Genomic DNA, 20,326 nt, shown 5'->3' on the forward strand with positions numbered 1-20,326 from the left:
ACAGATGCGCTATATTGAATGTTTGGATCATATCGAAAACCTGCCCGTTCAAAGTTCACAAAAGAAAGATGTTGCCGCTGTTGTCGTCGAATAATCGCATGTTGTGATCTTACTTCATCACTTTGGCGAGCACGAACTTCCTTTCTTCTCGATCGTTGTTGCTGATTGTGAACTTCCCTTCTTCTCAATCGTTCTTGCTGATTGTATGTTTGGTTGACATCTTCTAACTGGTGCGTGCTACTCTCCAGCAGTCTATTTCGTGGTGATACCTTCTCAATAACACTTTCCCTTTGACGTGCTCTGCTATTTCGTGTTCTCCTTGCGGCCTGGGAACTCCGAGAAGTGTTACCATACGTACTGATTCTTGACGTCGTAACAAATATCTAATTGGAAATGATCATTCATTTGCAAAAAGTTCATATAAGGTTTTACGGACCAATAACTTACCTTTGAAAATTCCAAAAATGAATGAATTAAACTAAGGAAGCAGATCAATTGAATGATAAATTCCAATGTACATAAATCGGTATTCGCCAACACGCTAAATCACTTTCACTAAATAACTCACTTTTTAAAACAAAATATATCAATATATCAGTAAAGCAAGGCGCATTTTTATTGCCCTCTAAATTTTGCGTGTTCGATTGCAAAGCAAAATTGACGTTTAATTTAATTTGTGTTTGTTTCATAAAACTGCCATTTCCATAAACCAAAAATAGCACGTAACACAACCAAAATTACCATATAACCGCTGCAGCAAGAACAACCAAAATGTCGTGCTAGGTGGAAAATGAGATAAATATATGGTGGATTAACAACCAAAATAATTAAAGATTGTAAGGGAGGTACCACGTCCCCTTTTTCGATAACGCCAAGCTTTATGGGTGAGAATGGTGTTGTTTCCTATAGCTCTATACCAATTTTCATGTTCCTACCTTAAACACTTTTGAAGATATTCACCTTGAAAAGTTCAGTTTGTATGGGAGGTGCCACGCCCCCTTTTCCGATTACCCCTTCTTTTATGTGTAAGAAGGCTTTTGATACCATATAGGTCTATACCAATTTTCAGGTCCCTACCTTGAACCCTTTCAGATATTTTGCTTAAAAAATTTAGTTTGTAAGGGAGGTACCACGCCCCCTTATTCGATAGCCCCCGGTTTTATAAGTGAGAGTGGTGTTGTTATCCTGTAGCTCTGTAGCAATTTCCATGTTCCTACCTTAAACACTTTTGAAGATATTCGACTTGAAAAATTCAATTTGTATGGGAGGTGCCACGCCCCCTTAATATTTTATTCTGATTTTAAGACATGAGCTGCGCGTGGTAATAACAAACAAATCCCCCAAAGGAAGTATTTCATTTGGTTCAGCCGTTTTCGAGTTTTAGCGTTACAACTATACACCATTTCATTTTTATATATATAGATATTACATATTAAAATAATAAAATTCTTAGGTTACCCCGGGTGTTGGCTCGATCAGGATTATCTTTTTAAAGGATTACTACGCGAAAGTACTTCAGTCACCCTAGGTATGGGCTCGACCAGGGTAATTTTTTTAGAGCGCGGCCGAAGGCCGCCAACGCAGAAAGGAGTACTACATACACGAAAGTACTTCGGTCACCCCGGGTATTCGCTCGATCAGGGTTATTTTTTTAGAGCGCGGCCGAAGGCCGCCAACGCAGAAATTAGTACTACGCGAAAGTACTTCAGTCCCCCGATATGATATAAATTTTACAATATTATCATCGATTTTTACTTATTTATCTTCATTGAACATAAATCGCATATTATACATATACATATGTATATGGAAAAAGTTTTCACAACTCAATATTATAACTTGAAAAATGTTGGAAAGTATTTTTTATTATAATTAATATAGAAAAAAGAATCACGCAAAGAAACAAGCAAAGAAGCTCTGGAGAAGCTCCCCTATTCGCACATACCCCATTTATACGAAAATTCGGTTTTTTTACCCTTCCGCCAAAGTAATCGGAATCGTGCCGTTAAGTGTTTTGTGCTTTTTTCTTGTGAGGTTTGAACAAGAATAACCTCACAAAATGAACATCACAGCAAACCTCGCAAAATAAACCTCACAAACCAGTTGTGAGGTTTTCTCAGAATAGGGCTGTAAATCGTAGATAGTCGACGGTACCAATTACAGAAGGCACAAGTCAAAAATAAGTAACAAGCTATGGTAGAACCGCCAACCAATATTATGAGATACTGAAATCAAACCACGACAAGGTAATGAACTTTGAGGATTTCAGAGATTGAGATTTGCTACTTTTATATAACCCACTTCGAAAAAGAGGGCACAATTCCGATTTCTTTGGAAGACCTCCTGATTAAAAAATATACCGGGTTATAGGTACCGCAAACGCGAGATATTCGATCATTTCAACATGCTGTTTTACCACATTAGAAACACTTTACTCATATTTTTCCCTTCAAATTATTTAAATTAAACTATAAACTTTTTAATAAATCCACACTTTGATGAAATCAATTCTCCGGAAATTCCTGATGTAGAGAAAGATCCAGTATTATATGAAGTGGTGGAAACCAATATGGTGCATGGACCTTGCGGACACTACATTCCCTTTTCGTTTTGTATGTCTGACAATAAATGCACGAAACAGTATCCACGTACTTTTCTTTCGGAAACATAAACTGGAAATGATGGATATCAACTCTATCGGCGTCGCTCACCAGATAACAGAACATTCAGCATTCAACTTAGAAGAGTGAATATCGAAGTTGACAACACATGGATCGTACTATATTCACCATTATTGTCTAATTCATATTCAAAACTCATATCAGTGTTTAGTATTGCAGTTTGGTGAAATCGATAAAATACGTTTGTAAGTACGTCACCAAAGGAAGCAACATGGCGATTATTGGTCTTGAACGATACGGTCGATACGTGAACTGCAATAAAGCGCTTTGTAGGATATTTAGTTTTGCAATTCATGAACGTTTTCCGACTGTTGTGCGTCTCGCAGTTAATTTGGAGAATGGCCAAAGAGTGTATTTCATCCCAGAGAATACAGTATAGCCAGTGGAAACATCGCCAGCAACAAAATTAACATTGTCGAGTTTTTTCTCAACTTTCGTCAGTGATCCGTTTGTGAGAACATTGCTCTATTCGGAAATACCTTGATATTATACATGGAATGCATCGTCGAAGAAATAGTTACGAATTTACACAATCCCCCCGAAAAACGACGATTGTTTCTACCTTCGGTTGCTATTGATTAATGTACGCAGTTCAACAATATTTGAGTCATTGCTTACTGTGAATGGTTCGATGTGTGCAAGTTTTGGAGAAGTAAGCCAGAAATTACATTTGCTGGAACACGTTAATTACTGGAATGAAAATGAAGTTCGCATACTTTTCGATATCGACATTGTCAAAGACATTTTACATCATCTTCGCTAGAAATTGGAAATGGTACAATTTCGGTTGATACTTCCGGTGGTTCGATATCAATTCACGAAAGATGAACTCATCACAAATGTTCGGATATTGGCTAAATTATCGTTACTACGATTCCTTAAGTGCACGCGCAATGTTAACTGCCAAAAATACCGATGTTGTTGACTTAAGCTGGAAGATTCAAAGTCAAATTCCGGGAGACTTGCACTCATACAAATCGATCGATCGTCTTGACAATGAAGACGACGCCGTGAATTATCCAGTGGTATTTCTAAATTCTTTGGACAGGCTTGGTATGCCACCGCATCATTTGCGTCTCAAAGTAGGATCCGTCGTTATTATGTTTTGCAATCTTCATGCGCCGAATACAATGGGGAGAATGCTTGATTCTACGAATTTCTTTGAGTTCTAACGATTTTCCATTTCAGTTCAAACGTATTCCGGTAAAAAAAAGAAAGGCTATGTTTTTCACACGGGCGTGGCGTGCTCACGAGTTGGAAACCCATCTTTTCTGTACACCGGAACAGAAACCAAAAAACGTTGTTTATGAAGCTGCGTTACATTGAAAAAAAAATGAAATGATAAATTTAACTTTCTTTTGATTTCAAAATACATAATTTCACGCAGGTCAACGGCTGCGGGGTCAGCTAGTAATATTATACAATAATATTATGTATATTGTCACCTAATATACAAAACAACGTATTATCAAAAATAAATGGAAATCGCTGAAAGATATAATAACCGTTTTATAACGAAAACTCAATATATATTTTTAAATTAATAAATTTAGGTAAAATATAGCAAAATAAAAGTGAAATGTGAACTTAAAAGTTATTTTTATATTATTTTTGTACATTCTTTCTCTGGAAGGGAATATCCCATATATACGGAAATTCGATTTTGTTACCCCTCCGCCAAAGTAATCGGAATCGTTCAAAAAAGAGGTTTATCTCAAAATTAACGTGTAGTTGGGAAGAACGACACCACGTTCCTAAACGACTCCAGTATCGATCCTTTGCTAACAATTTATCTTATAAGAGTTCCAGTTAGAGGTCTGTATCCAGCTTTTAAGTAATTGCTTAAGAAAAAAAGTTTTGACAGCTGGTTACGCATTGTGAGTGATCCACATTAGAAGTGCAAGAGAGAATAAACAAAGATAATAAACTTTGTGCCTAAAATGTATGTATGCATGTGTGTAGTAACGTAAATATTTTCATTGCGATTTAAGAATTGTTGTTGATGATTAGTAAGCTTTTCACAACATTTCAAAATGAAATATACTTCAAAATAATGATTTTAACTAATTTAGGATGACTTAAACGATTACTTTGAATTTCCTTCAAGAAACAATTGTTGATTTAGCTTAGTAGCCAACTCTCAAGAAATGTAAAAACTTCATATAAAAAAAAAACGCTTAAGAAATGGTCAAAAAAATTCTCTAAAGAAATCTAGTACTAATTTTTAATACATTTTTTCAATAAAAAGCGAATATGGCAAACCTGCAAAGAAACACGAAATCAACAATTGTTTCTTGAAGGAAATTCAAAGTAATCGTTAAATTCATCCTAAATTAGTTAAAATCATTATTGTGAAGTATATTTCATTTTGATATGTTGTATAAAACTTACCAATCATCAACATCATTCCCTAAATCGCAAGGAAAATATTTATGTTACTACACACACATACATACATACGCACAAAGTTTATTTTCTTTGTTTATTCTCTTTTCCTCTTCTAATGTGGAACATTCACAATGCTTAACCAGTTGTCAAAATTACTTGAAGAAATAATGTATTTTTTTCTTGAGCATTTACTTGAGAGCTGGATACGGACCTTTTAATGTTTCTTCGCGAAAACAGGTTTGCCATTTTCGCATTTATTGAAAAAATGTATTAAAAATTAGTACTAGATTTCTTTAGAGCTGTACACCAACCCAAGAAAATTTCCTCTGGTAAATCTAGTACTACATTTCCTGTTACAAATTTTCTTGACCATTTCTTAAGCGTTTTTTTATATGAAATTTTTTCATTTCTTGAGAGCTGAATGCTAAACTTAAGATGCTACTTAATAGAGAGCTATAATCGAGAATTTTTCAACTCGTATAACGAGTATTAAGCTGTCAGTCGTGTAAATTAACCGTGCGATTCTGTAACGTGAGACAGTCTCAAGTCTCTGAATTTGAGATTTTAAGTTAGAGACAATTTTTGAGACTTGAGACGATATAGCTATTCTGTAAGTGACAGTCACAAAATCTATTACATTTCATTATTCAGAGATGTTTTTACACTTGAATGAAAATAAATATGTCGATAACAAATATTAAATTTTCTATAACATAGTCAAAAAACATAATCTATAGAAATAAAAATGAATCGCCAAAATGTATGTACGCTCATAACTTTCATACGACTGAACCAAATTTGATAATTCTTTTTTTAAAATGTTCGTTGAGGTTCAGGGATGGTTTATGCAGAGAGAAAAATTCGAATAATTGCCGGAAAACCCCTGAAAACAGCCCTTTTCTTTTTCTCATACAAACGAATGAATTTTATTTTATTTATTAGTAACGCTGAGAGAACGACTGAACCAATCTTGATGAAATTTTCAGAGAATGTTCTGTGGGGATCGGGGAAGGTTTAGAAATAAAAAAACTGTATGCTTTTTGAGAGGAAAAGTCGGAAAATTCAAAAATTCCAAAAAGTTAAATTTTTGCATACATATTTTTTTGTTGGGTTTTTCAATTATTTAAATTTGGCGTTTGCTTCAAAAATTTTTGAAAATTATTCAGTGATAATGTTTTGTGTTTTTCACACAAAGTGATCAATTACAGATTGAAATTTGTCACAATGCCATGAAGAGGTCGCGCTAATATCTGTCGGTGTTCTTTTTGGCATCAACATACATTAGCAGCCCAAGGCACATGAACGAGTACTTTTCAAGCAACAGCTACGATGGACATTATCTTGAAGCAACGCATATATGGTTCAGTTAGATGCTAGATGTACTCTATTGAATTGCAAAAGAGAGGTTTGCCGCACGCACACATTCTTCTTTGGATGGTTGATGGTAGTTATACCAGATCAAATTGATGAAATCATTCAGTCATGCGGAAATTCCTGATGCAGAGAATGATCCAGTATTATAGAAAGTGATGAAAACCAATATCGTTCATGGACATTGCGGACACCACAATCCCACTTCGGTTTGTATGCCTGACAATAAATGCATGAAACACTATGCACGTGCTTTTCTTTCGAAAATACAAACTAGAAATGATAGGTATCCACTCTATCGGCGTCGCTCTCCAGGCGACAATGGCAGAACATTCGGCATTCAATTTAGAAGAGTGAATATCGAAGTTGACAGCACATGGATCGTACTATATTCACCGTTATAGTCTAATTCACATTCAAAATTCATATCAATCTTGAGTATTGCAGCTTGGTGTAATCGATAAAATACGTTTGTAAGTGAGTCACCAAAGGAAGCAACATGGCGGTTATTGGTCTTGAACAATACGGTCGATACATGAACTGCACTAAAGCGTTTTGTAGGATATTTACTTTTGTAATTCATGAACGTTTTCCGTCTGTTGTGCGTCTCGCAGTTAATTTGGAGAATGGCCCAGGGATTACAGTACAGCCAGTGGAAAACGAGTTTTTGCTCAACTTTCGTCAGAGATCCGTTTGCGAGGAAATTCGAAAATACCTTAATATTATGCATGGAATGCATCTTCGAAGAAATAACTACGCAGAAAGCAAGGCCAACCAGTAGATGGGCATCCAGGTGTGTTATCAACTAATACATTAGGAGAGAATTTACACAATCCACCCAAAAAACGACAATTGTTTCTACCTACGGTTGCTATTGATAAATGTACGCGGTGTGTGCAACTTTTTGAGAAGCAAGCCAGCAATTACAATTGCTGGAAAATGATAATCACTAGAATGCAATTGAAGTTCGCACACTTTTCACTATAATCCTTTCGACATATCAGCCTTCAAATCCGCGTCAATTATGGGATACGAACATAAATGACGTTTCGTTTATCAATTCACGAAGGATGAACTCATCACGAATGCTCGGACAATGGCCAAATTATCGTAACTTCGATTCCTTAAGTGCACGCGCAATGTTAGCTGCCAAAAATAACTGGCTTAAACTGGAAAATTCAAAGTCAAATTACTGGAGTTTTTCGCTCGATCGATCATCTTGACAATGAAGACGAAGCCATGAATTATCACGTGGAGTTTTGAAATTCTTTTGAGAGGCTTGGTATGTTGCCGCATCATTTGCGTTTCAAAGTTGAATCTGTCATTATTATGTTACGCAATCTTCATGCGCCGAAATTGTGTAATGGAACCCGACTGATTGTGTCACAGCTATCGAATACAAGAGGCCCGAATGCTTGATTCTACGAACTCCTTTGAGTTCTAACGATTCGCCATTTCAGTTCAAACGTATTCCGTTTTCAGATGACGATCAACAGGATAGTCGCATAGTGGGAGGCATAAATTTGGAAATGCTATGTTTTTCACATGGCCAGATATACGTAGCGTGCTCACGAGTTGGAAAGCCATCTTCTCTGTACATTTACGCACCGGAATAGAAACCTAAAATATTGTTATCAAGCTGCGTTGCATTGAAAAAAAAATGTAGAAAAATCGCAAATAAATGATTATCAACACAATATGAATTTTTGTCCTTTCATCTCAAAAAACTTAATTTCACGCAGGACAACTGCTGCGGGGTCAGCTAGTTATAAATAAAAATAAAAATATATGTTGACTTTGTTTCATAATATTTACGAAATTTATGTAAAATTGATTTATTTTTCATCTTTTCGTGTTAGAGTTACTTACAAAATATAAAGAAACGACAATCGATTAATATCTATGATGATCTCTATTCAGGATATTCAAAATGGCAGAAAAGAGGTCTTTTTAGTTTTGTGACCTGCTAACTACCAGGTCTCAATATTTTGAGACTAACGCTAGAGACTGTTTAGTGAATAGTAACTAGTCACAAATTGAGATTTTGCCTCAATATGACTCAAATAGAAACTAGAGACTGGTTACAGAATCCCACTATAAAGTAAGGATAAGTATATAGCCATTATTTAGTTTTGAGACTTTTATTTAACAACCCATTGATTGAACTCAAGAATAGTTACAATACCTTGTACCGAGAAATCTGTTATAATATCAATCCAGCGACAACTGAATCGATAAATGTTGATCTCTCGTCTGAACACATATTATTTGTTAAAATGAACTGTGTTTTTTCAAGGAGTGATGGACTGTAGTGACTAGTTTTTTTAACGAGAGTAAAGTACAATTTGTTCATGTGGTTGGTGATTAATATAAAATTGTTATTTGTTATTAATGTGTGAAAAGTGTTTAAAATGCATAAGTAGATAAAAACGATATTAGGTGTGAATATTTTAAATTTTTTTAGTACTACTTCATTATTGTAAATACATTAGTACTAAAATATGAAATAAGTAAATAAATAATAAGACTAATCATGGGCCAAAATGGGTATGAATCATTTTAAACCTCTAACTCGCTTATTACACGCAGCAACTTTTGTCTCGGCAACTCTTGGTTTATAGGCGAGGGGGCGACGAGGAGAGGAGAATCGCGCCGAGTTTCCAGTGTTCAGCAACTCGCTTTGTGTTCTCATTCGTAGCAGTTCGCTGCGACGTTTTTCGGCATTCGTGTTCTTTCTTTCGTAGTACATAGTTGCATTTGAGTATATTTTTTTGAAATTAATATTTTGAATATATTTAAAAAAATTAATATCATCTTTTGGCAAATAATTTGCAAATATGTATACAGATATACATAATATAATATAAATATTTTAGAAAATGGAGTATGACGAAAAAATCGAATTAATTAAAGATATTGTGAAATGTATGGAGAATGCCATACAAATTGATTCAGACGATAGTGAAAAGGGTGATATATGTGAAAGTCTGTCATATAATCTTTGTTTTAATTTTGAATTATAAATAAAATGTATTTCTTAATTGACAGAACTGATTAATATATGTGATAGAGTGGAACAAATATCTATAAGAAAAAAGAAACGACAATGGGTTAAAGTAAAGAGTAGACAATAGGTTAAAGTAAGGTGAAAGAGAATGAGAAAAAAACTCGAACAGAGTTGCGCAACACAAGTTGCTCGTGTGAAGGTAATGGGCGACAGCAAAAGAGAATCGCCCGAGAATTAGCTACAAAAGTTGCTTCATGTAATAGCGCTCTAATGGTTCTGGATAAATTTTAGCGTAAAATCTTTCGAATTCGGGAATAACATGTATATCAGCTGATCAAGGAGGATCCCCAGATACATATATATTTATATACAGTGGCGAATAAAAGTCCAAATACACCCCTGTTTTCAAGGTTCTAATATTACCAAATGTTTTACAGAGTGTCAAAGATGTCGGTAAAGGTTCAGGAGAGCGGCTTTTCCGAAAACGTGCACCAATTTTCACGGGAAATGTCTCAAAATACTCGTTTTTAATTCTACTTTACGAATATGTATGGCGCGTGCCTTTAAAAACAAAATATTTTTTTTGTTTTAATAAAAAAACATCGTATTTCCCGAAATTAAAAATTCCCTTTTACACTTAACACGTCTTTAGATGTTAAAAATATATTTGCTATCAATTATATATACTTAATTATTGATGTTGGTTAGTTAATCAATAAGAGAAATTGTTTTTTTTTATTTTTATAAAGATATGAAAAACTTTACAATCACTTTATTTCAACGAAAATGGCAAAGTTATGTTCGAAATTATGGCATCACTGTTGTAAATTTGAATGGCCACTATTGATTCACACACTGATCGTTTTCGAAATATCGATACTCTCGTTATTCGAGACTGAACGAGAATTGGTAAAAATGAGAAATGTATGATTCATATTATTCGAGCGTTCAAAAACAATAACTCTTGTTGGTCCAAAACCCCGGTGTTCATAACTCTTCTTTCTGCAATAATAATGAATTATAAATTTTCCTATTATGTAATTCTCATTTTTATCAATTCTCTTTCAGGCTCGAATATTGAGAATATCGATATTTTAATTTCTTTTTATTTTTCCAATTATTATTTTTCTATCATGTGTATCTCTTATCAATCCTTGTTTAGTCTCGAATATCGAGAGTATCGATATTTCGAACCCGATCACTGCTTGTATCACTAGTTCTCAATTGAATTTCGAACAGTGATGCCATTTATAGCGTGAATATTGTGCAAAATCGAAATATTTTTTATTGTTTTTATTGCAAAAATACATAAAATTAGATAACGCGCCATACATATTCGTGAATCGGAATTAAAAACGAATTTTTTAAGACATTTCCCGTGAAAATTGGTGCACGTTTTCGGAAAAGCCGCTCTCCTGAACATTTACCATAACTTATCTCTTGAACCTGGATTTGAAGTTAAAAAAATCAACTATTTAAAATGCGTGTTTCTCCAATTTATAATGCATTTTATCGTTATATTTTTAACTTTTATTTCTACTAACATTTCACTAAATCGTTTCTAACCGTTTATTATAACGGTTGATTTTTTTGAGGTTAGGATTTTCATGCATTAGTATTTGACAGATCACGTGGGATTTCAGACATGGTGTCAAAGAGAAAGATGCTCAGTATGCTTTGACATTTCATCATGAATAGACTTACTAACGAGCAACGCTTGCAAATCATTGAATTTTATTACCAAAATCAGTGTTCGGTTCGAAATGTGTTTCGCGCGCGTGTTTTGTTCAGCGATGAGGCTCATTTCTGGTTGAATGGCTACGTAAATAAGCAAAATTGCCGCATTTGGGGTGAAGAGCAACCAGAAGCCGTTCAAGAACTGCCCATGCATCCCGAAAAATGCACTGTTTGGTGTGGTTTGTACGCTGGTGGAATCATTGGACCGTATTTTTTCAAAGATGCTGTTGGACGCAACGTTACGGTGAATGGCGATCGCTATCGTTCGATGCTAACAAACTTTTTGTTGCCAAAAATGGAAGAACTGAACTTGGTTGACATGTGGTTTCAACAAGATGGCGCTACATGCCACACAGCTCGCGATTCTATGGCCATTTTGAGGGAAAACTTCGGACAACAATTCATCTCAAGAAATGGACCCGTAAGTTGGCCACCAAGATCATGCGATTTAACGCCTTTAGACTATTTTTTGTGGGGCTACGTCAAGTCTAAAGTCTACAGAAATAAGCCAGCAACTATTCCAGCTTTGGAAGACAACATTTCCGAAGAAATTCGGGCTATTCCGGCCGAAATGCTCGAAAAAGTTGCCCAAAATTGGACTTTCCGAATGGACCACCTAAGACGCAGCCGCGGTCAACATTTAAATGAAATTATCTTCAAAAAGTAAATGTCATGAACCAATCTAACGTTTCAAATAAAGAACCGATGAGATTTTGCAAATTTTATGCGTTTTTTTTTAAAAAAAAGTTATCAAGCTCTTAAAAAATCACCCTTTATATTAAATAGTGCAAAAATATCTTTTATTCAACATTTAACTATTCATTTATTTTTGTTCACTATTTAATATAAAATAAATGGTTATAAACGAATTAGTGTAGTGTTAGTGGATATAAAAGTATAAAATATATGTGTAAAGTGCATTATAAATAGGAGAAACATGCATTTTAAATAGTTGTTTTTTTGAACTATAAATGCAAATATCTCAAAAACCATAAGTCGGCACGATTCCGATTACTTTGGAGGAGGGATAAAAAACCCCTATTTCGCATACATGGGGTATGTGCGGGTAGGGGAGCTTCTCCAGTTCCAGAGAACTTTAGTATACCATCCCACGATTTCAGGGTTAAAAGTGATATGGTTGCATAGGGCTGGTGCTCCAGATTAAGAAAATATACAATTGTTGCCGCCGCAAACTTATAGTTTTCGAGATATTTGCATTTAAAGTTGAAAATTTTGCAAATTTTATCTTGCAATTTCTCGATTTCTAGAAATTATTTATCTCATATTATGCAGTTTTTGTGCACTTATACTTCATTACGTTGTTTCTACATATTTATTTTTCAGTAATTATTTAGTTATTTGCTTAAAATAAACATTTTATAGGGGAATGTTTGGTTTAGTATCTCATTTTGAAGAGGTTTTGCGCAAAGGGGGAGGGGGCGGGGGGCTTGCTACCCCCCTCATTTGAAAGGTAATGAATGGAACTTTTCAATAATACCACCCTTCCCCCCTAGGACCCCGGGGGGCTCTAGGGCAGCCTCCTGAAAATGGCGTAAAATCGTAGTTTTTCCATACAATTTTCACTAATTATTATAAAATTTGTGTATTTTTACGCATAGAGTGAATCTATGTTTATTATTTTTATTATTTTAATGAATTAAAGTGGAAATCCACTTTATTTAAATAATAAAAACACTGAAAATTAAAAATTGTATATGTATCGGTAATAATGCATACAAGTAGTTGAAGTACCAAGATAACCCAACCAACCATTTATTCAAGACCCCCTAAATAATAAAATTGGGTTTTCATTTGTGTGTTTTAGTTTTTTTATTTCGTGTTATACACATATACCAATCGCGCGATTTTTTATTCCAAATTTTCATTATATTTTCAGTATAATATATTTTCATTATATTTTCAGTATAATATATTTACATTATATTACATTGAAACAAGCGCCGCAGGCGAAAATTTGGAATAAAAAATCGCGCGATTTTTTATTCCAAATTTTCGTTATATGGACGTAATACTATTGCCCACTTTTCAGAGAGCTAAATAACGTATTATATTTACCTGATTGGTTATTTGACATCATTATAGAGTTATTTTATTTATTTATATTACAAATTTTCAATTGCGAAAACACGTTTAAATTAAGGCACGCGAATATAGTAGAATTCCATTGAAATCAATATACCGTTACTACAGAATTAACCCAACCAACATTTTTTCAATAATACTAACGTATTATTCCATTATTAAAATATATAGCATAACCTTAATTGAGCGTGGCCCTAAGGATCCACCACCCCACCCCACCCCACCCCTTTTCAGATGTGTTAATACTTACAACCATCGATCCGAAAAGAGTCCTATGTAAAGTAACCTAAATATATATAAGACCTACCATTTTGATTCGTTGGGTTATTACTATCTTCCTTTTGTGCTTATTTTCTTCGTCGTTTGACAGTTCATATTCAGTAATTTTGTTTACATTTCAAGGAACAATATAACACGTAATTGAAAGCTAATTTTTTATTAAATTGTACATAAAATTGCAACTTAAAATCCATAATTTATCATTAATTCAATTAAATATATTTCAAAGAATGTGTGTGTGTTAAATTGGTTAAATTTTTTGCAAGCAGTGCAACAAAAACTTCAAAAGAAGAGAGCCATTGTTTGAGCAAATGTGAAAATGTGCGTTTTTTGCGTACTTATATCTAAAAAACAAATTAACATTTAACAATAAATTTACATTTAAACAAAAGTTTAATTCATTGGCTATCCGTGCTATATAAATTCAAAAAAATCCGTGCACGCATTTAAGAGGTATAAGCAGTGAAAATGAGATACTAAACTAAACCCAACCCATTTTATATTTTACACAATTTTCATTCCATACACAATAACAAAAGTATTCCGTGTTTACAGATATTAAGTGTTGCCATAATTACACATTTATCAAACGAATAAGAATGAATAAAAAACTCAAAAGCAGGAAACAAATACCATCTGAAATAAATTTTCCATTGTAATAAAAAAAGTTTTAAGGCTTGTAAGTATGTTTAATCTAATAATTTAATAAAAGAATCATAATGATTATTTGCAATACAACAAAGGTAAAACAGGTAGTCCATTCGCGTCCCACTTTATGCCTTCGGCCGCACTTTGGGTTGGGTTTAGTTAAGTATCCCATTTTCGCTGCTTATTTCTCTTAAATGCGTGCACGGATTTTTTTAAATTTATATAGCACGGATAGCCAATGAATTAAACTTTTGTTTAAATGTAAATTTATTGTTAAATGTTAATTTGTTTTTTAGACATAAGTACGCAAAAAATGCACATTTTCACATTTGCTCAAACAATGGCTCTCTTTTTTTGAAGTTTTTGTTGCACTGCTTGCAAAAAATTTAACCAATTTAACACACACACATTCTTTGAAAAATATTTAATTGAATTAATGATAAATAATGGATTTTAAGTTGCAACTTTATGTACAATTTAATAAATAAAACAGCTTTCAATTACGTCTTATACTGTTCCTTGAAATGTAAGCAAAATTACTGAATATGAACTGTCAAACGACGAAGAAAATAAGCACAAAAGGAAGACAATAATAACCCAACGAATCAAAATGGTAGGTCTTATATATATTTAGGTTACTTTACATAGGACTCTTTTCGGATCGATGGTTGTAAGTATTAACACATCTGAAAAGGGGTGGGGTGGGGTGGGGTGGTGGATCCTTAGGGCCACGCTCAATTAAGGTTATGCTATATATTTTAATAATGGAATAATACGTTAGTATTATTGAAAAAATGTTGGTTGGGTTAATTCTGTAGTAACGGTATATTGATTTCAATGGAATTCTACTATATTCGCGTGCCTTAATTTAAACGTGTTTTCGCAATTGAAAATTTGTAATATAAATAAATAAAATAACTCTATAATGATGTCAAATAACCAATCAGGTAAATATAATACGTTATTTAGCTCTCTGAAAAGTGGGCAATAGTATTACGTCCATATAACGAAAATTTGGAATAAAAAATCGCGCGATTTTTTATTCCAAATTTTCGCCTGCGGCGCTTGTTTCAATGTAATATAATGTAAATATATTATACTGAAAATATAATGAAAATATATTATACTGAAAATATAATGAAAATTTGGAATAAAAAATCGCGCGATTGGTATATGTGTATAACACGAAATAAAAAAACTAAAACACACAAATGAAAACCCAATTTTATTATTTAGGGGGTCTTGAATAAATGGTTGGTTGGGTTATCTTGGTACTTCAACTACTTGTATGCATTATTACCGATACATATACAATTTTTAATTTTCAGTGTTTTTATTATTTAAATAAAGTGGATTTCCACTTTAATTCATTAAAATAATAAAAATAATAAACATAGATTCACTCTATGCGTAAAAATACACAAATTTTATAATAATTAGTGAAAATTGTATGGAAAAACTACGATTTTACGCCATTTTCAGGAGGCTGCCCTAGAGCCCCCCGGGGTCCTAGGGGGGGAAGGGTGGTATTTTTCAAAAGTTCCATTCATTACCTTTCAAATGAGGGGGGTAGCAAGCCCCCCGCCCCCTCCCCCTTTGCGCAAAACCTCTTCAAAATGGGATACTTAACTAAACATTCCCCCGCACTTTAAAATAAATAACCCTGGCCGATCCAACACCGGGGTGTGTCAGATTTTTTTTGAGTAAAACTCCTTTTTGCGTTGGCGGCCTTCGGCCGCGCTTCAAAAAAAATTACCCTGGCCGATCCAACACCGGGGTGTGTCAGATTTTTTTTTTTTGAGTAAAACTCCTTTTTGTGTTGGCGGTTGTTGTTGTTGTTGTTTTAACGGTTAGCTAATCCCCGTTAGGATGGTAAGGGTTGTTTGTGTTGTCATCGAGATCATCTAACGGTAGGCCCAAGAAACGTGCCTTTTCGACGGGGTCGGACCAAAGGGAAGAGGGTGTTAGATGGGTGGGGTTTGTGGGGCATGCAAAGAGGTGGCCAGTGTCATGTGGAGACTCGTTGCATGCAGGACATACATTAGGTATGTCGAGGTCGATTCTGGATAAGTAGGAGTTTAACCTGCTTCAGTATCCAGAACCAAATTGCGCTAGGGTCACTCGCATTTCTCGCGGCAACTGGAGCTCTTCGTCTGCAATAGGTGGTGGTTTGTCTCCAAGAACGCCATTCACGGGAAGGGAGTCGGTGAAGGTGTTGATGGCTCCACTGTGAATGGCGGTCAGTGCCTGTCGAAAGTTAGTTGCGTCCGAAGTCTGATCGGCGTACTGTGCAATGTCGTCGACATAGTCGCGGAATGACCTCTTGATGCTCCTGGGAGGCGGTTTCGCTCCAAGCAGATGGCTGCATGGGTGATTCCTACGGAAACAACCAAGCAGGAACTGCCTGGAGAGGAGTTGATTATGCTCCTTTACAGGAAGCATGTGCGTCTCACTATGGAGGTGTTTAACGGGAGACATCAAGAGGCATCCCGTCGTGGTCCGGAGTGCTGTATTTTGACAGGTCTGAAGTTTCCTCATCTCCGTACCACTGCATCCAGGCGACCATATCGGTGCTGCGTAGTTGAGGACCGGCCGGCCGATTGCCTTGTAAGTTGCCAACAACGTTTCTTTGTCTTTTCCCCATGTGCTGCCGGTTAGCGACTTGAGGATTTTGTTGCGGCTCTGTACCTTGGCGATAATCGCGGTCGTATGGAGAGAGAAGAAGCATAGACTATCGAAGGTTACGCCTAAAATCTTAGGGTTATTGACAGTCGGAATTTTGACGCCATCGACTGCAATATTAAGTTCAAGTCTATACTCCTTCGTCCAGTTTGTGAATATAGTCGCTGTGGATTTGGTGGGTGAAAGTTGGAGGTTTCGTGCAGTGAGGAAACGAGAAAGGTCGGAGAGGTAGCTGTTTACTTTCGAACACATGCCATCTATTCCATTGCCCGACGTCAATATCGTGCAGTCATCTGCGTACGAGGTTATGGAGACCCCCTCTGGTGGTTGAGGAAGTTTCGAGATATAGAAATTAAACAGTAACGGGGAGAGGACACCACCCTGCGGAACCTCCTGTTTAATTCTTCTAAGTTTAGATTTTTCACCTCGAAATAGTACGGATGACTGACGACCGTTCAGATAGTTCTTGGTCCACCTCTTAAGCCCTGGAGGGAGAGTGGTTTTTTCAATGTCCTGCAGTAGCGTTGTGTGGTTGACCGTGTCAAAAGCTTTTGACAGGTCCAACACTACGAGGATCGTTCTTTCGCAGGGTGGTTTCTGGTTGAGGCCACGAACTATCTGGGCGTTTATGACGTTAAGTGCTGTGGTGGTGCTGTGCACTTTGCGGAAACCATGCTGGTGGCTGGCTAGGCTCAGGTGGTGAGTGAAGGTCGGGAGTAACAAGGCCTCAAGTGTCTTCACTACTGGGGAGAGGAGAGTTATCGGTCGATAAGATTCCCCTTTGTTGGCGGGTTTCCCAGGTTTCAGTAGTGGGACCACTCTTCCGACTTTCCACACATCGGGTATTTGAAGAGTGGTGAGCGACAGGTTGAGGACCTTGGTGAGATATTTTACTCCCGTCGAGCCTAGACGCTTTAACATTAGCATGTTGATTCCGTCTGGGCTGATGGATCTAGAGGATTTTGCCTTGTTGATGACACCCTGAACCTCCTCATCGGTGAAAGTAAGTGGCGCGCCGTCGTTTAGCATTTTGTGCAGCCGTCGGTTAACACATCGTTTAGCTTTGTCTACCGAAGGGTGCAGTGTAAACTGCCGGCTAAAACAGCTCGCGCACTTCTTCGGGTCCGAAGAGGCATGACCATTGAATTGAACTTCAACTCGGTCGTCATGTCTCTTCGGATTAGACAAAGCTTTGACAGTAGCCCAAAGCTTACTCACACCGGTGGAGAGGTTGCAGGACTTCAGGTGCTCTATCCATTTCGTCCGCTTATGTTGATTTACCATTCGCCGAATCTCCAAATTGAGATCCCTTATTCGGGGATCCCCGGGATCGGCATGGCGTAAGGTGTCGCGCTCATTAGCTAAAACAGCTGCTTCGGCTGGGAAATTGGGGCGGATTTCCGCTATTCTTCCAGCCGGGATGAAGCGAGCGGTAGCTGCTGCGATCACCTTGCGGAATTGACGCTCGCCAACGCATACGTCCGTAGGAATGGGTAGAGCGTTGAAGGTGCTCTCGGTAAATTCTGTGAAGCCGACCCAATTAGCTTTTTTAAATTTAATGAAGGTACGGTTGTCCACAGAAACGAAATCAGGAGGCTTCTCGATCGAGATAATTATGGGCAGATGGTCTGATGCGAGAGTTAGCATAGGTCGCCAGGTTATGCTATTTATCAGACCACCACTAGCAATGGTAATATCGGGCGAGCTATTACAGGTGCCCATAACTCTGGTGGGGGCTGCGTCATTCATTGTGCAGAATGTCGAATCGTCAATCTGTTCCGCCAGCTCCATCCCCCTACGATCATTTGACAGGCAGGAATGCCAAAGATCGTGGTGCGCGTTAAAGTCGCCTAGTATCATACGGTTTTCACCACGAAGTAGGGCACCTATATTTGGGTGATATCCTGTAGGGCAACATGGAACTGGGGGGATGTATATATTAAATATTTCAAGCTCGACATCGCCTGACCGGATAGCTATGCCCTGACATTCTAGGGTAGTATCCCTGGGGTCGATGTCTTCTTCGATTAAACGATACTGCACGGTGTTGTGCAATATGAAGGCTAGGCCACCACCACTATCTCGCTCGCGATCTTTACGTATAACGTTGAAACCTGCACAACTCAGAAGATCTGAGCGGCTGTTTAACTTGGTTTCTTGGACCGCAGCTATCGATACACGTTCCCGATTCAAAAGTGCAACTATCTCCTCGATCTTGCTCTGGAGTCCGTTGAAGTTAAATTGAAGGAGTCGGGTTTGTCGCGGGTGTCCGTGGGTGATCCTGGGGGTGAGGGAGTGACGTGTGGGTGGTATTTGTTGCAGCTGCAGAACCGGCAGGGGCGGTTGTCGCACTAGGGTGTTGGATGGCGACGCCACTGTCGTGAGTTGCGGGAGCAGACTCCTGCAGCATGGGGCAACGTAGGATTCACTCCACTCACGTGTGGTGCGCAGGCCGGAACACGTCGGGAAGTGACACCAGCCAGCGCAGGAATTGCACTTGACTGATGTGACATTCCGACGTATGACGGTCTGACACACGGAACAGACTGTGCGAGGAACCAAGAGTTGCTGATTGGTACTCGCACGAGGATTGGAGCGGGATTAAGGTTAGGGGGGACAAGTCAGAGTGAGAGCTATGTTGCCTGATAGAGCTCCTGACCGTAGAGGTCCTCAGTTGGCCACTCTGATTGAGTGGCGGCGCGGCGCGCGAACTATGTGCAGATTGCACAGCCGTAGAGGCTTGTATCGCAGTATTGCGCAGGCAACATGGGGCCACGTAACGCGTGGTCCACTCCCTGTGGGTCTTAAGGCCTGAACAGGTCTTAAGATGGCTCCATCCATTGCATGTATTACACCTGACCGAGGTGGAGTTTGGATGGAGCCTTTTTGCGCAGACGCAGCAGAAAAATTCCTCCGGGCCCGGGTTGGACTCAATGCCAGCACGAGTCAGCAGGATACGGAGCAATGCTCCAATGATGACAAACACAAATTAATACTCACCGATCCAAACGGGGTTAGATCACCGAAATAACAGCCCTTGGTCTGATAAAATCCGAGTCAATTCCGGTGCGTAGAACCGGCTGTCGTGGGAATCATAGAACATAGTGCGTAGAACCGGTTGGCGGTCTTCGGCCGCGCTTCAAAAAAAAATACCCTGGCCGATCCAACACCGGGGTGTGTCAGGTTTTTTTTGAGTGAAACTCCTTTTTGCGTTGGCGGCCTTCGGCCGCGCTTCAAAAAAAAATAACCCTGGCCGATCCAACACCGGGGTGTGTCACGTTTTTTTTGGGGGTAAACCTCCGTTTTGCGTTGGCGGCCTTCGGCCGCGCTTCAAAAAAAATAGCCCTGGCCGCTCCAACACCGGGGTGTGTCACGTTTTTTTTGGGGGTAAACCTCCGTTTTGCGTTGGCGGCCTTCGGCCGCGCTTCAA

The 20,326-nt window shown here is 37.5% G+C and overlaps 1 protein-coding gene across 2 annotated transcripts in view; it reads left to right on the top strand.

Moving 5' to 3' along the window:
- Window positions 1-8,645: 8,645 nt before the first annotated feature.
- Window positions 8,646-20,326, top strand: part of LOC125779529 (RING finger protein 11) — a 95,483-nt gene continuing 83,802 nt past the window's right edge. The window contains exon 1 of one of the 2 annotated variants that reach the window (XM_049460889.1): window positions 8,646-8,796. The gene's annotated coding sequence lies outside the window, so the exon portion shown is untranslated. Of the gene's footprint in view, window positions 8,880-20,326 lie in introns of both variants that reach the window. The other variant, XM_049460888.1, reaches the window with a different exon arrangement.

Source organism: Bactrocera dorsalis, chromosome 6, assembly GCF_023373825.1.
Source record: "Bactrocera dorsalis isolate Fly_Bdor chromosome 6, ASM2337382v1, whole genome shotgun sequence".
In the NCBI taxonomy this organism is placed as follows: Eukaryota; Metazoa; Arthropoda; class Insecta; order Diptera; family Tephritidae; genus Bactrocera; species Bactrocera dorsalis.